At 38.8% G+C, this 18,286-nt stretch overlaps 1 protein-coding gene across 2 annotated transcripts in view; it reads left to right on the top strand.

Moving 5' to 3' along the window:
• The window catches only part of CDH18 (cadherin 18), an 839,398-nt gene that overhangs the window by 32,055 nt on the left and 789,057 nt on the right, over positions 1-18,286 (top strand). The window lies entirely within an intron of this gene.

The raw sequence follows: 18,286 nt of genomic DNA on the forward strand, positions 1-18,286 counted from the left end.
TCACACTTGTTTGTACTTGAATCTCTTTTTTCTTAAATACTTTTCCTTATGTTTTATTGTAACTGAACTGAAGTACTGCATGTGATACAGAAGTGGTGGGCTAAAGTAAAACTTGTAAACTGGGGTATACTGGTCCCTTGGAAACAGAGTGTGTGGGATTTCTGTGAGTATCCAGAGATCAGGGGCTGGACACCACAGGGAACATTTTTTAGGGAGTCGGGGTCTGGGTGCATCTATTGTCAACCTGCAAGGCAAAGGCAGGGATAGCGTAGCCCAAAGGAGAGTCCATGAGTAGCAGAAAGTCTGGTGGTGTTAGGGAGCCAACACTCAGCCACATACAGGCCAGACTCCCTCGTGCTGGTGACAGATGGCAACAAGGTGACTCTCAGCCCTTGAAGGATCACAAGCCATCTCTAGACTTGAGAGGCTAGTTCAGTCTCTGTGCGCAATTGATCTTTGGGTTTTGTGGTCTTCCTGAGGAGAATACCAACAAGCCTCCAGCTGTGTAGATGTGTTTTGCAATAAGGGCACCTTTCCACTATGAACTGGGTGCAGATCACCAATTTCATTTTACACTGGCAACTGAACACTAGATATGAACCAACAACCTAGAGGTGAAAAGCTCCTCATAATGTGATCTCTCCAGTCCCTGAATCAGCTAGTCTTTCAAAAAGAGCCAATTTTTTAATGTATTTTGTTCTCCCATCCCACAAGAAGTTGTGATGTTGATTTGAACTTCGTTTATATTCTGTAAACAAGAATGAAGTCTGTTTTTGTCAACACTCCATTCCACACAAAGAACAAAGAGGGGGAAATGTGGCACAGTGATTAATGATCATGATTAACTCCCTGCAGGTTGTGGTTTCATGCCGCAGTGATTCTTCTGTCATTATTCTGGGTAAGATGCTACATTAGCAACATATGCCTTCAGCCACTAAGTTTGATAAAACCTAAAGGTTAAGCTTGAGCTTGGTATCTTCCATTAAGGCTTGTCCTTTAATGCCCTAAGCCATTACGATTACATGTTATAAAGTTATTTAGCTGAGTTATCTAATATGGTAAACCATGTAGTCAACTGCATTTAAAATATATATATTACGTAGTTTGCAAAAATGTAATAGCTATAAATTATAATTATAGAATCATGCTTTGAGTTAACTTTTCAAAGCTACCTCCTCCTAGCTTCGATTTATGTACATTAAAATAGAGCAAATAATTTGTGTTTTTGATCCAAGGCCAAACTAAAAAAATCCATGGGGAAATGAAAAAAATCACGGCAATGAAAAAAAGAATATTGTTTTGGGTGGACCAGAACATTTTGTTCAACCTGAAATGATTTTTTCCCCAGTGTTTCTCTTTGAGTGTTTTTCATCCTTTCTAAAAAATCGCCAAATTTGTATCTGAAATGCTGTTGTGAAACAAAAAGTCAAAATGAAATGTTTCAAAATGGTTGAAATGGAATGTTTCAGTTCAAAATGGTCATAACTGTTTCAACAGTTTTTGGACAAAATTATTGGCTGAATTTGATCCAAATTATTATATAGTTTTCGTGCTTCCAAAATGCATTTTGGCAATTTTACTGTTCATCAGAAACATGTCCCCAACTCTAATGCACGCGCTGTTTTTGTGTACTGTCATTTGCAAAGACAAATGAAAGACTGGAATGATTTAAAATATAAACTCCCAGACTGAATAATATTGTGACAGCTCTTATCTTCATTGCCTCTGTTTGCTGTATGTAAACGCAATAACCATTTTTATATTAATCATTTAGACACAAATTATTTGAGTGTACTATAGAACTAATCAGACTGTAGAAATAAGAAAAGTAGTTTTGCACTAGGTCTGAAGATGGATACGAAAGAATTTCATGTATATGACATAGATCCTTGTATCACCATTGGTGAACTTGTAAAATAATTCCAAAGTAACTACACCCATGCTTTCTTTTTTATTACCACTATTTTTCTTTTCCATATGCATATCTGATATAACAAATTATTTTGAACTAGTGATTTGGGGAAAGAAATAAAATATCTTGATATTTTTTAAAAGTCCTTAATGCCAATAGATTCAGAGCTCCTGCTACTGTATGAGCTTACATGTAACATGTTGAAGGAAACTCTCTATTACCAATAATTTTCAGCTCCAAAGAATATCAAGAAACATATTTGATACATATTTTTCCTTCACTTACTTTAACTACATATTTCGGTGCACTGTGCATACAGCAGATCAGCTGATCAGGAATTTTTCAACATATCATTTTTTGTCTGCAAATGCTGATTTGTCAAATTCAAAACTGTTTGTGAAATTTTGATGCATTTTCTAACTTGAAAAAAAGTCAAACAAAAAAGTTTTTAAATTGTTAGTTTTTAATGTTGTCATTTCCAAAAACAAAAATTCCCATCTTCCAGTTTAAAATGACTTTTTGTTTCAAAATTTAAACTAATTAGAGTGAAAAAAACTTAAACTTTTTTCTCCCCTTTTTTTTTTTTAACTTGAAATTAAACATTTTGAAATATCAAAATGAAACATTTTGGTTGACCCAGAATGAAAAAAATTATCATGTTTTTGGTGTCTCAATATTTTTAAAAATGTGTCCTGGTCCTGGTCTTGTTTCAAAACCATATCCATAGGATGGGAAACAGTTTCCTGCCCAGCTGTAGTTGGGTACAGCTTGTATAGTATAAGTACAGTAAGTTGATTTTGATTTGTTAGAGTTTATGTTGAGTTCTATTAGCATCACTTGGGCATTTTTTAAACATTTGTTTAGCCTGAATAACTGTGTTTCTATCCACTCAATCATCTTCATGTGTCCCTTAGTATTTGCTTCCTGTTTGGGATTTTTTCTCATCCTTGTTCTGGGGTTTGCAGCATGTAAGGGTACACATAAGAACCAAGATTTTCAAATCTAACTAGTGATTTTTGGGTGTAAAACATGATTCGTCTTAAAGATGTCTGATTTTTTTAAAAGCGCTGATCGTCTGCCCACTGAAATTAAGGCTGCTTTTAAGCTGTTACAGGTCAGGCGCACAATATCTTTAGTCACTTCTAAAAAATTAGGCCATGGTATAACTAATCAGCCTGCATCCTGACTCTAAGGATTTTAATATCTCAACTTTTAACTTCAAATTATGTTTATCTAACTTGTTCATTTAAAACTAAGCTAAAACTAAACAAAAAAAACCCCTTTTTAACATTTTTTTCGGTTTAGTACAATCCATGCTGCAAGGTTGCTGAACTTAATTAGCACATTTTATAGCAAAATTCCAAGAACAAATAGTATTTAATAGATATTGTATTACATGATAAATCAGTGATTATATCAGTCCAGCAGCTCAAACATATGGCTTATAAACTATGTCTTATAAACATCTTTAACACCTTCTACTAATGTACTTATAACTAGAACTCTTTGGATTTTGGTTTGTCATTGACACTCTCTTCCCCCCCCTCCCCCCCAGCCAAAAAAAATATTGAATTTAAAACAGACATTTCCTGCGGGAACTTCCCATTTTGCCAAAAAAGGCATTTTTTATTTTAAAAAAAACTATTAGACCAAAAATTTTTGACCATTTCTACTTACAGCAATGAATAGGTTTTTAATAAGATTATCACAGTTTTAAATCATTTATTGACCCCTTGCAAGCTATTATAAATGCACCCTTAATATAAAGTGTGACCTACTTAATTATATTATTGCTGTATGTGCTTCAGCCACATGGTACCTGAATTAAATCCTGTCTGTTACTGAGGGCAAGGTAGGGTCCCATCTCATCTTGTGAGTTCCATAGTGAACTATTCCAAGGAGTTTTTCATGGTATTTAGATGCTGTTTCTCCTATGTCCCAGGGTGTCATTCCACTTGCTCATTTCCTGTATCATTCAGCATTCTGATTTTACTGTTACATTTCTGATCTGGAGGTTGCAGCAAATGGCAGTATTGCATTTATATCCTTATTAATGGGATATTTATCCATACAAATCCTGAAGCATGGTCTCCCCCATGCAAAAAATTTACTTTATGCATACTGCTACTCTTCTGCTGCACAACTACAACCTGATATATCATTCCTGTATAGTTTGTAAGTAAAGTTTTGTAAGTCTAAGCCTTCTCCCACAATTAGCCTACAGATTGTTCTTCTTTGTGCCAGGGGCCTAACAGGCCCCCAGTCAATTTCTGAATCAGGGTAAGCGTAAAGGTGATACAAAATCACCTTTGCCCACAATTGCACGCTCACCCCGCCAAGTCTCCCAAGTAAAGATCAGCCAGACCTAGGGATCGGGCCTTCACTGTCTGTTTCTGAGTCAGATTTCTTTTTAAATATGAATTCATTTTTGCTCTTTTGATTTCACTTCTGCCAGCCACTCAACTCAAAATAACCTCTTATTAACTTGTTTCTTTTTTTTTTAAATTGAGAACCATATAGAACAACTGCAAAGATAAAAGGCCACACCATTTTTAGAAACTAGCTTTAAATATACAGAACACATACTCATCATTGGTTGCCATGTGCCATAGGGACAGATCCTACTTGAATCTTAGTGCCCCAAACACCCACCAACTTTAATTAATTTATTTCCTTTCGGTATTATTTCTAACACTATTTCTGTTGAAAACTTCTCTGCTTAAGATGACACCTGCTTCTCAGCTTGTGCACCTTCATTCTGCACTAATTGTGCAATGCTTTGGGGAGCCAACCAAAAATACTGCAGTAAGGCATCACAATGCCAGCACCTCCAATTGTAGAAACTTTGTATCCAAATACCAGACAAATGTACCCATGGCCTTGGCCACACGTAGCAAGTAAGTTATTTTCTAACTAGCACCTTACAAAATGCAACATATTCACTAATTACCAAAACAGCTCTCACATTAAATGCTTAACAGTAAATACAAATGTAAATGTTTTAGCATAATACAAACATATTAGAATTCAAACTGTTGTTCAAAATCAATTAAGGTGTGCATTATCAGGAACAGCAGAAAGCTGGGACTTACCACAGAAATTACCACAGAATTAGTCATGGGAGAGGTCTTGCTTTTCATGCATAATAACCATAGTTACAATATGAAAAGAATAATTATCCACCAGTCCTATAAGTCTTGAACTCAGTCCCACATCTATCAATAAATGTGCAAGCATTCTCTTCCCAGTGGAATCTCAACTTAATTCTGCCATCAGTAGTAGTAGGTTGCTTAATAGAGAGGTACATGTGAGTTTCAGCACTCAGGTACATGTGAGTCTCAGAGTCCAGATCAACACACTGGGTCTTGTGCTAAAAATAGCTGTTAGTTGTGGCTTGTGCTGGAGCCTAGGCTGTGAGGGCACATCTGTGCTGCAATAAAAGACCGGCAGCATGGCCATGGCTGGCCCAGGTCAGATGAGTTTGGCTCTTGGAATTCAGGCTGCAGGGCTAAAAATTGTAGTGTAGACATATGGGTTTGGGCTAGATCCCAGGCTTTGGAACCCCACTAGATAGGAGGGTCGGAGAGCCCATGCTTCCACCCAAACCCAAATATCTGCACTTCAATGTTTAGCCTTGTGAACCCCAGTCACTTGTGAGACTCAGTGCCACAGGATTTTTTATTGCAGAGTAGACCTACCCTGAGCCTATTCCTAGACTTCAGAGCCTGAGCTCCAACCCAAGCTGCTATGTCTATGCAGTCATTTTTATCATGAACCCTGCAAGCCTGAGTCTATTGAACCAGGCTCTGAGACTTGTTGCTAGGACCAGCTGCTCACTGTTTTGACATACACTCAGGTATCTCAGTGATGACTGCCATTAGATGGGGACTCAACAGCAAACATATTTTCTCACTGGATGTAGATATGTTTTATTTTTTAAAAAAAAGATTAACAAACCCTCATTTGGCAAAGTCATTTTGTAAATCTGTCCTCAATTTTTATAGTGCCCCATAATAAAAATAATTATATTTTCACATGCAAAACCAAACTGCCTGTAGTATGAAAAGGGAGGGATAACTGTTGGAAAGTGGTTAATCTCCACTTGCAACAAATGTGTGAAAGTTTACAATTTGTTCCAAGTTGCAATTTTGCAGTTGTGCACCAACAAAAATAAAAGGTTGATAGTGGAAATGGTGGAATTTTGATCCTTATGAAGTTTATCAATGTCTCTGATGTTGCAAGAGAAATCTGTTGTTTATGTAGTTTTATCATTTTTCAAAACCCTCTGATCTATATATACCCAATTTTTTGGGAAATTCACATCCAGATCTGAATTTTACAGCAGACCCATATCTCTGTAATGGGCCAAACGAAAGTTGTAGGTATAAACAGTCTCCAAATTTTGGAAGTCTGGACTCTATTCTGGATTCAGAACTTAGTTTTGGTGCTGGAGCCAATCCATGATCAGAATTTTTTTATTAGATAAATCTTGGGAGAATTCACTAGGGAAACTGCCAGACAGTAAAATCGTAGCAGCCAATAGCTTCCACAGGAAACCACTAAGTTCCTCATACAAATCAAGCACAATCACAAGTGTAAAATCTATCTTATATTGTTGTCCATCTCCAAAGTTTCTGAGTACTTTAAAATGAAAGAAAGTATAAATAATTTTCCATATGAAATTCAATAAATTGCAAAATAAACTGTATCCACTATAAGAAGAGGTACATTTCATAGAGTTCCTTCTCCACACTGAGAAGCAAAAAAGCTGAGTTATTCTATTGTGTGCATTCTGGATTTGGAAAGAAACAGTGTGTTGTAGAAAAATAGTTTCTTCATGAAATTTTCCTTCTGTCTACTACATCCGGTTTAGGATTTGTCAAAGCCATCAGTGGAGTGTTTCCCTTTCGCCTACCAGATTGGTATAGGTTAATTTTCATTACAAATAGTTTTGTGGAGAAAAAATGGGGCCTTGTTTTTCTTCACAGCACAGGGATACATTATTACTAGTACTTATTTGTATTAGAGTAGGGTCAATGCCTCATTGTTCTAGATCAGGAATGGGAAAACTTTTTGGCCTGAGGGCCACATTGGGGTTCCGAAACGGTATGGAGGGCCGGGTGGGGAAGGCTTTGCTCCTGCCCTCTCCCACTTCCTGCCCCGTCAGAACTCCCGACCCATCCAATCCCCACTCCGCTCCTTGTCCGCTGACCTCCCCCTCCCGGGACCCCCTGCCTCTAACCTCCCCCCCAGGATCCCACCCCCTATCCGACCCTCCTGCTCCCTGTCCCCTGACAGCCCCCCCGGGACGTCCTGCCCCTAACCAACCTCCCGAACTCCACCCCCTATCCGACCTGCCCCGCCCCGCCCCACTCCCTGACCTCTGACAGTCCCGACCCCATCCACCCGCCCCTGACAGGACCCCCGGGACACTCACGCCTATCCAGCCCCCCTGTTCCCTGTCTCCTGACCACCCCTCCCCCCAGAACTTCTGCCCCATCCAACCAACCCCTGCTCTCTGTCCCCTGACTGCCCCCCAGGACTCCCTGCCCCTTATCCAACCCCCCCATTCCCCACCCCCTTACCATGCTGTTCAGAGCAGCAGGACTGGCAGCCGCACTGCCCAGCCAGAGCCAGCCCCACCGCTGTGCTGCTCAGCAGGAGCTCACAGCCCCCCCACCCAGCGCAGAGGCTGATGGGGAGGGGGAGAGTGGGGGAGGGGCCAGGAGCTAGCCTCCCCTGCTGGGAGCTTGTCAAGGTTCCTTCCCCACTCTGAACTCTAGGGTACAGATGTGGGGACCTGCGTGAAAACCCCCTAAGCTTATTTTTACCAGCTTAGGTTAAAACTTCCCCAGAGTACAAACTATTTTACCTTTTGCCTTTGGACTTTTTTGCTGCCACCACCAAGCATCTAACAAATATATAACAGGGAAAGAGCCTGCTTGGAAATGTCTTTTCCCCCAAAATCACCCCAAGCCCTACACCCCCTTTCCTGGGGAAGGTTTGATAAAAATCCTCACCAATTTGCATAGGTGAACACAGACCCAAACCCTTGGATCTTAAGAACAATGAAAAAGCAACCAGGTTCTTAAAAGAAGAATTTTAATTGAAGAAAAAAAGTAAAAGAATCACCTCTGTAAAATCAGGATGGTAAATACCATACAGGGTAATCAGATTCAAAACATAAAGAATCCCTCTAGGCAAAACCTTAAGTTACAAAAAGACACAAAAACAGGAATCTACATTCCATTCAGCACAGCTTATTTTATCAGCCATTTAAACAAAACAGAATCTAACGCATATCTAGCTAGATTACTTACTAAGTTCTAAGACTCCATTCCTTTTCTGTTCCCAGCAAAAGCATCACACAGACAGAGAGAACCCTTTGTTTCCCCCGCCTCCTCCAGCTTTGAAAGTATCTTGTCTCCTCATTGGTCATTTTGGTCAGGTGCCAGTGAGGTTATCCTAGCTTCTTTACCCTTTACAGGTGAAAGGGTTTTTCCTCTGGCCAGGAGGGATTTAAAGGTGTTTACTCTTCCCTTTATATTTATGACAGAGCTCAAGAGCCAGGAAGGACCATCCCACAGGCTGTAGTTTGCCCAACTCTGTTTTAGATACTGTACAAAAGTTAAAGGAACACAGTCCCTGGCCTAATGAGCTAACATTTTAGCCTGAGGACAAGCTGCAACAGGCAGCACAGAGCTGTGATTAGGACATGTCACAGTTCAGGCAATAGCACCTGTATTCTCCCTTAGTGGTCCAGCCAGGGCACCCACTGTAGGCTTCCAGCTCCTCAGCCATCAACTCTTTTGGGTAGAGCACCACATCTCTCTCCCTTCTGGATGGACCTTTTTTCAGGCTGCACAGTTCTCTGCCTACATTGTGATATTCCCAGAAATGTGGACTGCCTAAAAGGCCTGCATCTGTACTTTGCTTTCTCTTCAGAGTTATGAAATTCCTAATGGCCCCCAGTTATAAGTTACTACACAGTTCTTTATGATCAAACATCTTTATATTTCAGGTGAAATCATAACAGCAGGGGGGAAAACACTTTAAAAACAATGAAAGAACCTACATGCATGCTAACGTACATGTATGCTCAATGATTGCCAGTTCTGTTCATTCCCTTTGAAACACCTAGGATTGGCCACTGTCAGAAGACAGGATACTTGGCTAGATGGACTAGTGATCTGACCCAGTATGGCCGTTTTTATGTAAAAAGCTTCCCAGAGGTCACCCCAACCTCAAGCTCTGGGGGGTGTCAGTCCTTCAAAACCCACAACTGCTTTTTCCCCCATGGTTATTAGTTTGTCATTGTCTCAGATTCAGAACCTGAACCACCATGAAAAGTTGAGTCTTTTCTTTAGATATAGTAGAACCTCAGAGTTACAAACACCTCAGGAATGGAGGTTGTTTGTAACTCTGAAATGTTCGTAACTCTGCACAAAACATTATGGTTTGTCTTTCAAAAGTTTGCAACTGAATATTGACTTAATAGAGCCTTTTAACTTTAACTATGTAGAAGAAAATGCTGCTTTTAATCATCTTAATTTAAATGAAACAAGCCCAGAAACAGTTTCCTATCCTTGTCAATTTTTATAAAAAAATTCCCTTTATTTTTTAGTAGTTTACATTTAACACAGTATTGTATTGTATTCCTCCCCCCTCCTCCCCACCGACGTTTTTTTTTTTTCTCTGATGCTGCCTGATTGCATACTTCTGGTTCCAGATGTGGTGTGTGGTTGACTGATCAGTTTGTAACTCTGAGGTTTTACTGTAGGTTGGACCTTTGATCTTGACCTCATGTAACAGGTGTTCAGCAGCCAATGGTGTGCTCTTCACAACATAGTTTCAAAAGGATGGGTTTTTGCATAACCAGAAATGGGGAATTTGCATTCAACTCCCCCCTAAATATACCCCAGGGAAATGACTTCACGCTTTTTGTTTGAAAAGTCGATTCTTGTCTGGCACATTGTTCAATATAATAGTTTGAACCCCCAGGTCTCACATCAGTCACATTAACCTTCTCTAGAGGTTATACACAGTTCCATCCCACAATAATACAAAAAACATGTATTTAATACAATGATCCCCAAAGATATTTACATTTAATCAAATAAGGTCTCCCAAGGATATTGCAGAAAATTGTCTACCACAGGGCAATTCAAAAAAATTCCATCAAACATATATATTTCAATAGAAAATTGGATCTGGGAGCAGACTTTTTTGCATGTGTGATATTAAACATCATAACTGAACACCAAAACCCAGAAATTTCAGTATTTGAATTTACACCAAAAATTAAAATTTCCATAGAAAATGTAGACAAAAAATAATATTTTTGTTTTGTTTTAATTAATCTCTGACTGTAATCTTTGAGTTCCTACCATAAGCATAAACTTTTAGTCTCTTCAATGAAACTGAGTTAAAAACATAATTTAAAATACTCAAAAATATTCAGCAGCTCTAATAATATGATCAAATACGATATTTGATAAATATTATTTAAAAAAATATTTCCCCAACTGTAGAGTGGAGTTGATGATTCAAGTATTTGACATATATTGACATGTGAATATATCCCCGATTTTCACGATTTTTGATAAATTATTTAACAAATATTTTAATTATACTGCCTGTTCTACTTTGCAGTTAGAAATTCCTACTAAAAATAATGACCTACTGCTTTATTTTCTAAAATCATAGAATCATAGAAGATTAGGGTTGGAAGAGACCTCAGGAGGTCATCTAGTCCAACCCTCTGCTCAAAGCAGGACCAACCCCAGCTAAATCATCCCAGCCACGGCTTTGTCAAGCCAGGCCTTAAAAACCTCTAAGGATGGAGATTCCACCACCTCCCTAGGTAACCCATTCCAGTGCTTCACCATCACCTCTCTCCAATTTGTCCACATCCTTTCTGTAGTGGGGGTCCCAAAACTGGATGCAAAATTCCAGATATGGCCTCACCAGTGTCAAATAGTTGAGAATAATCACTTCCCTCGATCTGCTGGCAATGCTCCTATTAATGCAGACCAATATTCTATTAGCCTTCTTGACAACAAGGGCACACTGTTGACTCATATCCAGCTTCTCATGCACTGTAATCCCCAGGTCCTTTTCTGCAGAACTGATGCTTAGCCAGTCGGTCCCCAGCCTGTAGCGATGCCTGGGATTCTTCTATCCTAAGTGCAGGACTCTGCACTTGTCCTTGTTGAACTTCATCAGATTTCTTTTGGCCAAATCCTCAAATTTGTGTAGGTCACTCTGGACCCTATCCCTACCCTCCAGCACATCTACCTCTCCCCCTAGCTTAGTGTCATCTGCAAACTTGCTGAGGTGCAATTCATCCCGTCACCCAGATCATTAATGAAGGTGTTGAACAAAACTGATCCAAAGATTGACCACTAATTATGATACCATACTTTAATTCTGTACTGATTGCACCCTATATCAGACTTTCCATGATTTTGTCCAGTAAGCATGTTAAGCTAACTAGTCTATAATAATTCCCTCCAGCCACCCCATTTACCCTTTTTAAATATTGGTACAATATTAGCTTTTTCCCCAGTCTTCTAGGACTTTCCTGTATTCCCAGATTTGTTAAGTATCAACCTCAATATAAATATAAAACCCCATTTACTGAGATTCATTACTATATGCATAAGACTTCAACTACTCAAACATCTGTTGGGAAAATAACACAGCAAGGCACAGATCCTCCAACAAGTTCTTGGAATGTATTGAAAACAATTTTTTTTTATATCAGAAGTAGGAGAAAGCTACCAGAGGAGAGGCTGTTCTAGATTTGATTTTGACAAATAGGGAGGAACTGGTTGAGAATTTGAAAGTGGAAGGCAACTTGGGTGAAATGATTGTGAAATGGTAGAATTCATGATTCTAAGGAATGGTAGGAGAAGGAACAGCAAAATAAAGACAAGGATTTTAAGAAGGCAGACTTTAGCAAACTCAGGGATCTGATAGGTAAGATCCCATGGGAAACAAGTCTAAGGGGAAAAACAATTGAAGACAGTTGGCAGTTTTTCAGAGACATTAATAAGGGCACAAGTGCAAACTATCCCACTGTGTAGGAAATATAGGAAGTATAGCAAGAGACCACCCTGGCTTAACCAGGAGATCTTTAATGATCTAAAACTCAAAAAAGAGTTCTACAAAAAGTGGAAACAAGGTCAAATTACAAAGGATGAATAGAAACAAATAACGGAAGTATGTAGGGACAAAATTAGAAAGACCAAGGCACAAAATGAGCTCAAACTAGCTAGAGACATAAGGGGTAACAAGAAAATATTCTACAAATGATTAGAAGCAAGAGGAAGACCAAGGACCAGATAGGCCCATTACTCAATGAGGGGGGGGGAAACAATAACAGAAAACATGGAAATGGCAGAGGTACTTAATGGTTTCTTTGTTTTGGTTTTCACCAAAAAGGTTGGTGGCTATTGGACTTCTAACATAGTGAATGCCAGTGAAAATAAGGTAAGATCAAAGGCTAAAACAGGGAAAGAACGAGTTAAAAATTACTTAGACAAGCGAGATATTTTCAAGCCACCAGGGCCTGATGAAATGCATCCTAGAATACTCAAGGAGCTGACTGAGGAGATATCTGAGCCACTAATGATCATCTTTGAAAAATCATGGAAGATGGGAGAGATTCCAGATGACTGGAAATGGGTAAATATAGTGCCAATCTATAAAAAGAGAAATAAGGACAACCCAGGGAATTACAGACCAGTCAGCTTAACTTCTGTACCTGGAAAGATAATGAAACAAATAATTAAGCAATCAATTTGCAAACATCTAGAAGATAATAAGGTGATAAGCAACAGTCAGCATGGATTTGTCAAAAACAAATCATGTCAAACCAACCTGATAGCATTCTTTGACAGGGTAACAAGTCTTGTGGATATGGGGAAGTGGTAGATGTGGTATATCTTGACTTTAATAAAACTTTTGATAGTGTCTCACATGACCTTCTTATAAACAAACTAGGGAAATGCAACCTAGATGGAGCTACTATAAGGTAGGTGCAAAACTGGTTGGAAAATCATTTCCAAAAAGTAGTTATCAGTGGTTCATAGTCAAGCTAAAAGGAAATAATGAGTGGGGTTCTGCTGGGATCAGTTCTGGTTCCAGTTCTGTTCAATATTTTCATCAATGATTTAGTTAATGGCATAGAGAATAAATTTGGCAGACAATACGAAGCTGGGAAGGGTTGCAAGTGATTTGGAGGATAGTATTATGATTCAAAATGATCTGGACAAACTGGAGTAAATAGGATGAAATTCAGTAAGGACAAATGCAAAGTACTCCACTTAGGAAGGAACAATTAGTTGAATACATACAAAATGGGAAATGACTGCCTAGGAAGGAGTATTGTGGAAAGGGATGTGCGGGTCATAGTGGACCACAAGCTAATATGAATCAACAGTGTAACACTGTGGCAAAAAATATGAACATCATTCTAGGTTGTATTAGCAGGAGTATTGTAAGCAAGACACGAGAAGTAATTCTTCCACTCTACTCTACTCCACTCTGATTAGGCCTCAACTGGAGTATTGTGTCCAGTTCTGGGCGCCACATTTCAGGAAAGATGTGGACAAATTGGAGAAAGTCCAGAGAAGAGCAACAAAAATGATTAAATGTCTAGAAAATATGAGCTTTCAGGGAAGATTGAAAATATTGGGTTTGTTTAGTCTGAAAAAGGGAAGACTGAAAGGGAACATGATAACAGTTTTCAAGTACATAAAAGATTGTTACAAGGAGGAGGGAGAAAAATTCCTCTTATTAATCTCCGAGAATAGGACAAGAAGCAATGGGCTTAAATTGCAGCAAGGGAGGTTTAGGTTGGACATTCAGAAAAACTTCCTAACTGTCAGGGTGGTTAAGCACTGGAATAAATTGCCTAGGGAGGTTGTGGAATCTCCATCTTTGGAGATTTTTAAGAGCAAGTTAGACAAACACCTCTCAGGGATGGTCTAGATCGGGAGTTCCCAAACTTGGTTCATGGCTTGTTCAGGGTAAGCACCTGGATGGTCATGAGATGCTTTGTTTACCTGGGCATCCCCAGGTACTGCCGCTCATATCTCCCAATGGCCGCGGTTCACCATTCCCAGCCAACGGGAGCTGTGGGAAGTGGTGGCCAGGCAAGCGCCGCTTCCTGCGGCTCCCATTGGCCTGGAACAGCAAAACGCAGCCACTGGAAGCTGCGAGCTGCCATACCTGCAAACGCTCAGGTAAACAAAGCATCTCGCGGCCTGCCAGGAGCTTATCCTGAACAAGCTGTGAACCAAGTTTGGGAACCCGTGGTCTAGATAATACTTAGTCCTGCCATTAGTGCAGGAGACGAGACGAGTTGACCTCTCAAGGTTCCTTTCAGTCCTCTGATTCTATGAACATTTTGATAAAGAAATCAAAACAATGACAAATCAACTTGGCACACATTAAATGGATTAAAAACTGGTTAATTGAGGGACCTCAAAATGTAATTTTAAGTGGACAATCATCATCAAGTGGATGTGTTTCTAGTGGGGTCTCACAGGGATCAGTTTGTGGCCCTATGCTATTTAATACTTGTTATTAATAACCTGGAAGAATATATAAAATCATTGGGAGAGAATGTCACAGGTTGGTCCCTTGAGTGTCCTTTCAGGCCTTAATCACAGACCACAACTACTCCAGATCCTCTGAACCACCTCTATGTTTTATTATATGTATTGATCAGTAGCTGACTTCCTCACTTACTTCTGAGGAAGGCTGCAATTGTAGCAACCAATCCTCCCTATTTCTGCTTTCCTTCAGGCTCCTAGCACTTCCTTCCTGCTTGCTTATATAATCCTAGCTGCTGGACTATTTTCACCCAATTAGCCCCTCATCTCTGTCTCCACTGCCAACTGCCTGTCTTTCAGTCAGAGTTCAATTAATTTAAACAGGTGAGGAGTTGAATGGCAGGATGTTGAGTTAGCTTCTGAGCTAAGTTATAACTTACCAAGGGTTGTGCCGAATTCTCCATCACTGGAAACTCATAAATCAGGATTGGATCTTGTTAATTTTTTTCTAAAATCATTATGATTCATGCTGATGAAGGATGAAGACTTGAGGGATTCTGAACTTTATAACAAGAATAACATAGGAAACATTTCCATAGATATTTAACCTTCTCTCCATTTAACACCACTGCAGAAACCCCCCTAACAGTACAGCTGTCAATAAGCTGAACACTGAGACAGAGTTCAACCTCTCTACACTTCATTTTTATATGAGTGTATTGGGACTGAATACAATATCTCACTCCTCACTGTTTAAATGCTGTGCTTTCTTAATGACTAAAACTGGTAAATGTGGTTTAAAAGCACAGTTTAAAAGCACCAAGAGTGCACTTCTATCTTTTTTGAGTATTTTAGCTTGAGACAGAAGAACATCAACACTTCAGAGAAGTTGTCACATTAGATTTCAGTACTGAAGCTTCAGTGGAGATCAGCTGTGAATGGGTTAAACTGTAGAGATGTTTTAGCCAAGATGAAATAAACTAATTTTAGTGCTATTAAAGGAGTTGCATTGCACCCAGTAATCTCATGGGATGTCCTGGAAGATATTGTGGCACCTATGACTATTGTCTGTTTATCCACTATAATACAGAATTTAATATACGAAGTATGCTGTTAAATTCCTGTTGGATGACTCTTCCGGTTTAAATTATTGAACAATTATAGAACCTGGATTTATTATTATGGAACCTGTGGTACAAAAGAATATCATTTCTCAAGCCTCAGCCAAACTCAAAGGTTTGCAAAGGGTCAGCATATCTACTGCCACAAGCAAGGAGGCAGCATGGACGGAGAGGGAACATGCCCATTTCTGAGCCAGCATTCTTCACAGATCCACAGAGTGATTAAAATGTCAAGTCAGCTGACAGCAGCTGATTTGCAAAACAAGTGCATGAGCGAATTCACTTCTAGCAAAAAGTTTTCAAACAGTTAAAAAAAATTACAAAGGTGATTTCAATAACAAAGAGTTTGGCTAATGATTGAAAAGATAAAAAAAATCCCATTCTGGACAAAGTGCTTTAAACAACCCACCGATTCTATCCTCTTGTTCTTCAAATAGACTCCAGTACATTATATGAGGAAGAGAATTTGGAAACATTCTGTCAGATTCCTACAACTGTGATTTCATAGGAAGCATAAAACAAGGCAAATTGATACCTCAATGCAGTTGAAAGCATGAGCTTTGACATTCAGGTTTGAATATTAATCATTCTTGTGTTGGAAATCATATCCAGCAGAATCATTGATATATAGCACCAGAAGTGATTTGATTTTTATACTGACATGCTTTATGAAGCGCTGCTTACAACTGTGTGCACATAAATTAGAAGTAAGCTTTTTATTTATTTAAACCATGAATCATTCTTGTAATGAAAAACATTTCAAGCAAGATTTTAAACTTCTCCAAGAACACGTGTTCAAACAAGAAATCTCTTTTTATTATTTTATTTTAAATGAATTTTACTGCTCATGAAAAGTGCTGAAATGACGGCTTTCTATTTCTCTTCAAATTGACTGAACAGGTGTAGCATAGGAAGAAGCTGTTCACATTTCTCTCACACCTGAATAGTGTGCTTCAAGCCAGACTTAAACGGTGACATCTAGTGGTGAGGCAGTTGATATTAAGTCTTCCTGATTCTTGCCATCTGTGGCCTCTGTAAGCATAGCTGCTTAGCCATGGACTCTGGTAATTGTGACATAGAAATTTGTTCACTCATTTCATATAAGCCTCTAACAACCATCATTTGGTCATTTGCTGGAGGTTATTGAATTATTCACACAGAGAAATTGTGTTATTGAATTTATTCCATGTATCAATTTGGAATGCTTTACTTCATTGTATATGATCATTGAATTTATGCAAACAAATTTCAGTCTATTGATTTCAAACTATTCATAGTGAATGTTAATCTGATTGTCACATATTCAGAAATCACTGCTTAAATTGTGTGATTGGTCATCTAATTCACACGGTATTGTCTCTTAATCCCTGACTGAATGACTTAATTTTAACAAAGATCTTTCACTTCTACCCAGCACCATTATTATAATTTTTTTTTGGTCAATTAAATTTAGTTTCTAAATTAAATGAAATATGATTTAAGGCCCAAGCCTGAGTCTTCTCCTCTCTAATACATCAGTTTTACCGTAATGATACTCCATTAATTTTAGTGTAAAATGTGTTTAATGAAGTGGAGAATTAAATCCCTAAAAAATCACTTCCAATAACATTCAGATAAGCATAGTTTTGTTTGTATGAATATTTGCAATTAAAGAACAATTTTATTTTAGTCCTGAGCCAGCAAGCACACAGCTCTGCTGATGATGTATCAGGAATCTTCTGACAACAAAAAGCTGCAGGTGTATATACTGCATGATCAGAAAAGTGAGATTGCTTGGGTTAAGATACTTATTCTCTGTCCATAATGCTTTCATTCCAAGGTACATTTGTATGTTATTGAAATGTATGTAGTCATTTAATAGTGGTAGATTAGGAAGCATTTAAGGAGGCAAACATTTAAATCTGAAAGACCAAGGGGAAAAATCAATAGGGGGCAATATGGTGTCACAACAATGCTGAAGCAGTCATGCCACAAGTTTAAATGGCAAACATTCCATAAAGTGTAATGAATGACTTGGGAACTTTTTAAAAAGATCATAGCAAATCTGTCTAATTTTCTCTGTTTTTCTTCCCTTCCCTCATGATTAAGGCTACAATTCTGTCACGTGTATTTTTGTAAAAGTCACAGACTGGTTGTGGGCAATAAACAAAAATTCACAGAAGCCCCTGTGACCTGTCCCTGAATTTTACTAAAAATTCCCTGGAGGGGACGTGGTACAAACAGAATCTGTGACTACCATGACAGAATCATAGTCTTACTCATGATTAACGGGCAGGGTGGTTATCTCAGCCCCCAAATCCCTTTAACTGAAGAAAAAAACACCCCAAAACAAAAGAAGAGATTGGTACTAGACATAGGTCAGAGTATCATAGCTTGATCAAGACCCAAACTTCTCCAAATTCATCAGTGTTTGGAGACAGGGTTTTAGTTTGGTGTCTGTGTTTAAACACTACATCAACAGTATACAGCATACTGTTGCCTAGGAGACAACTGTAGTAGTATGGGGCTGGGGTGGCATTAAAAGGATCAATGAGGTCTGAGCATAGACATTCAGAAGAAGTTTAAGGCCTCAGAGCAGAATAGAAGAACTAAACTGAGGTCTCAGACAAGTGGTGTCTTTTAAGAATCTGTTCACTCTGGGGAAGGTATACACGGGGTAGCCCTTGACTGATCCCCCAAAAAGAGCACTC

The sequence above is a fragment of the Lepidochelys kempii genome, chromosome 2 (assembly GCF_965140265.1).
Source record: "Lepidochelys kempii isolate rLepKem1 chromosome 2, rLepKem1.hap2, whole genome shotgun sequence".
In the NCBI taxonomy this organism is placed as follows: Eukaryota; Metazoa; Chordata; order Testudines; family Cheloniidae; genus Lepidochelys; species Lepidochelys kempii.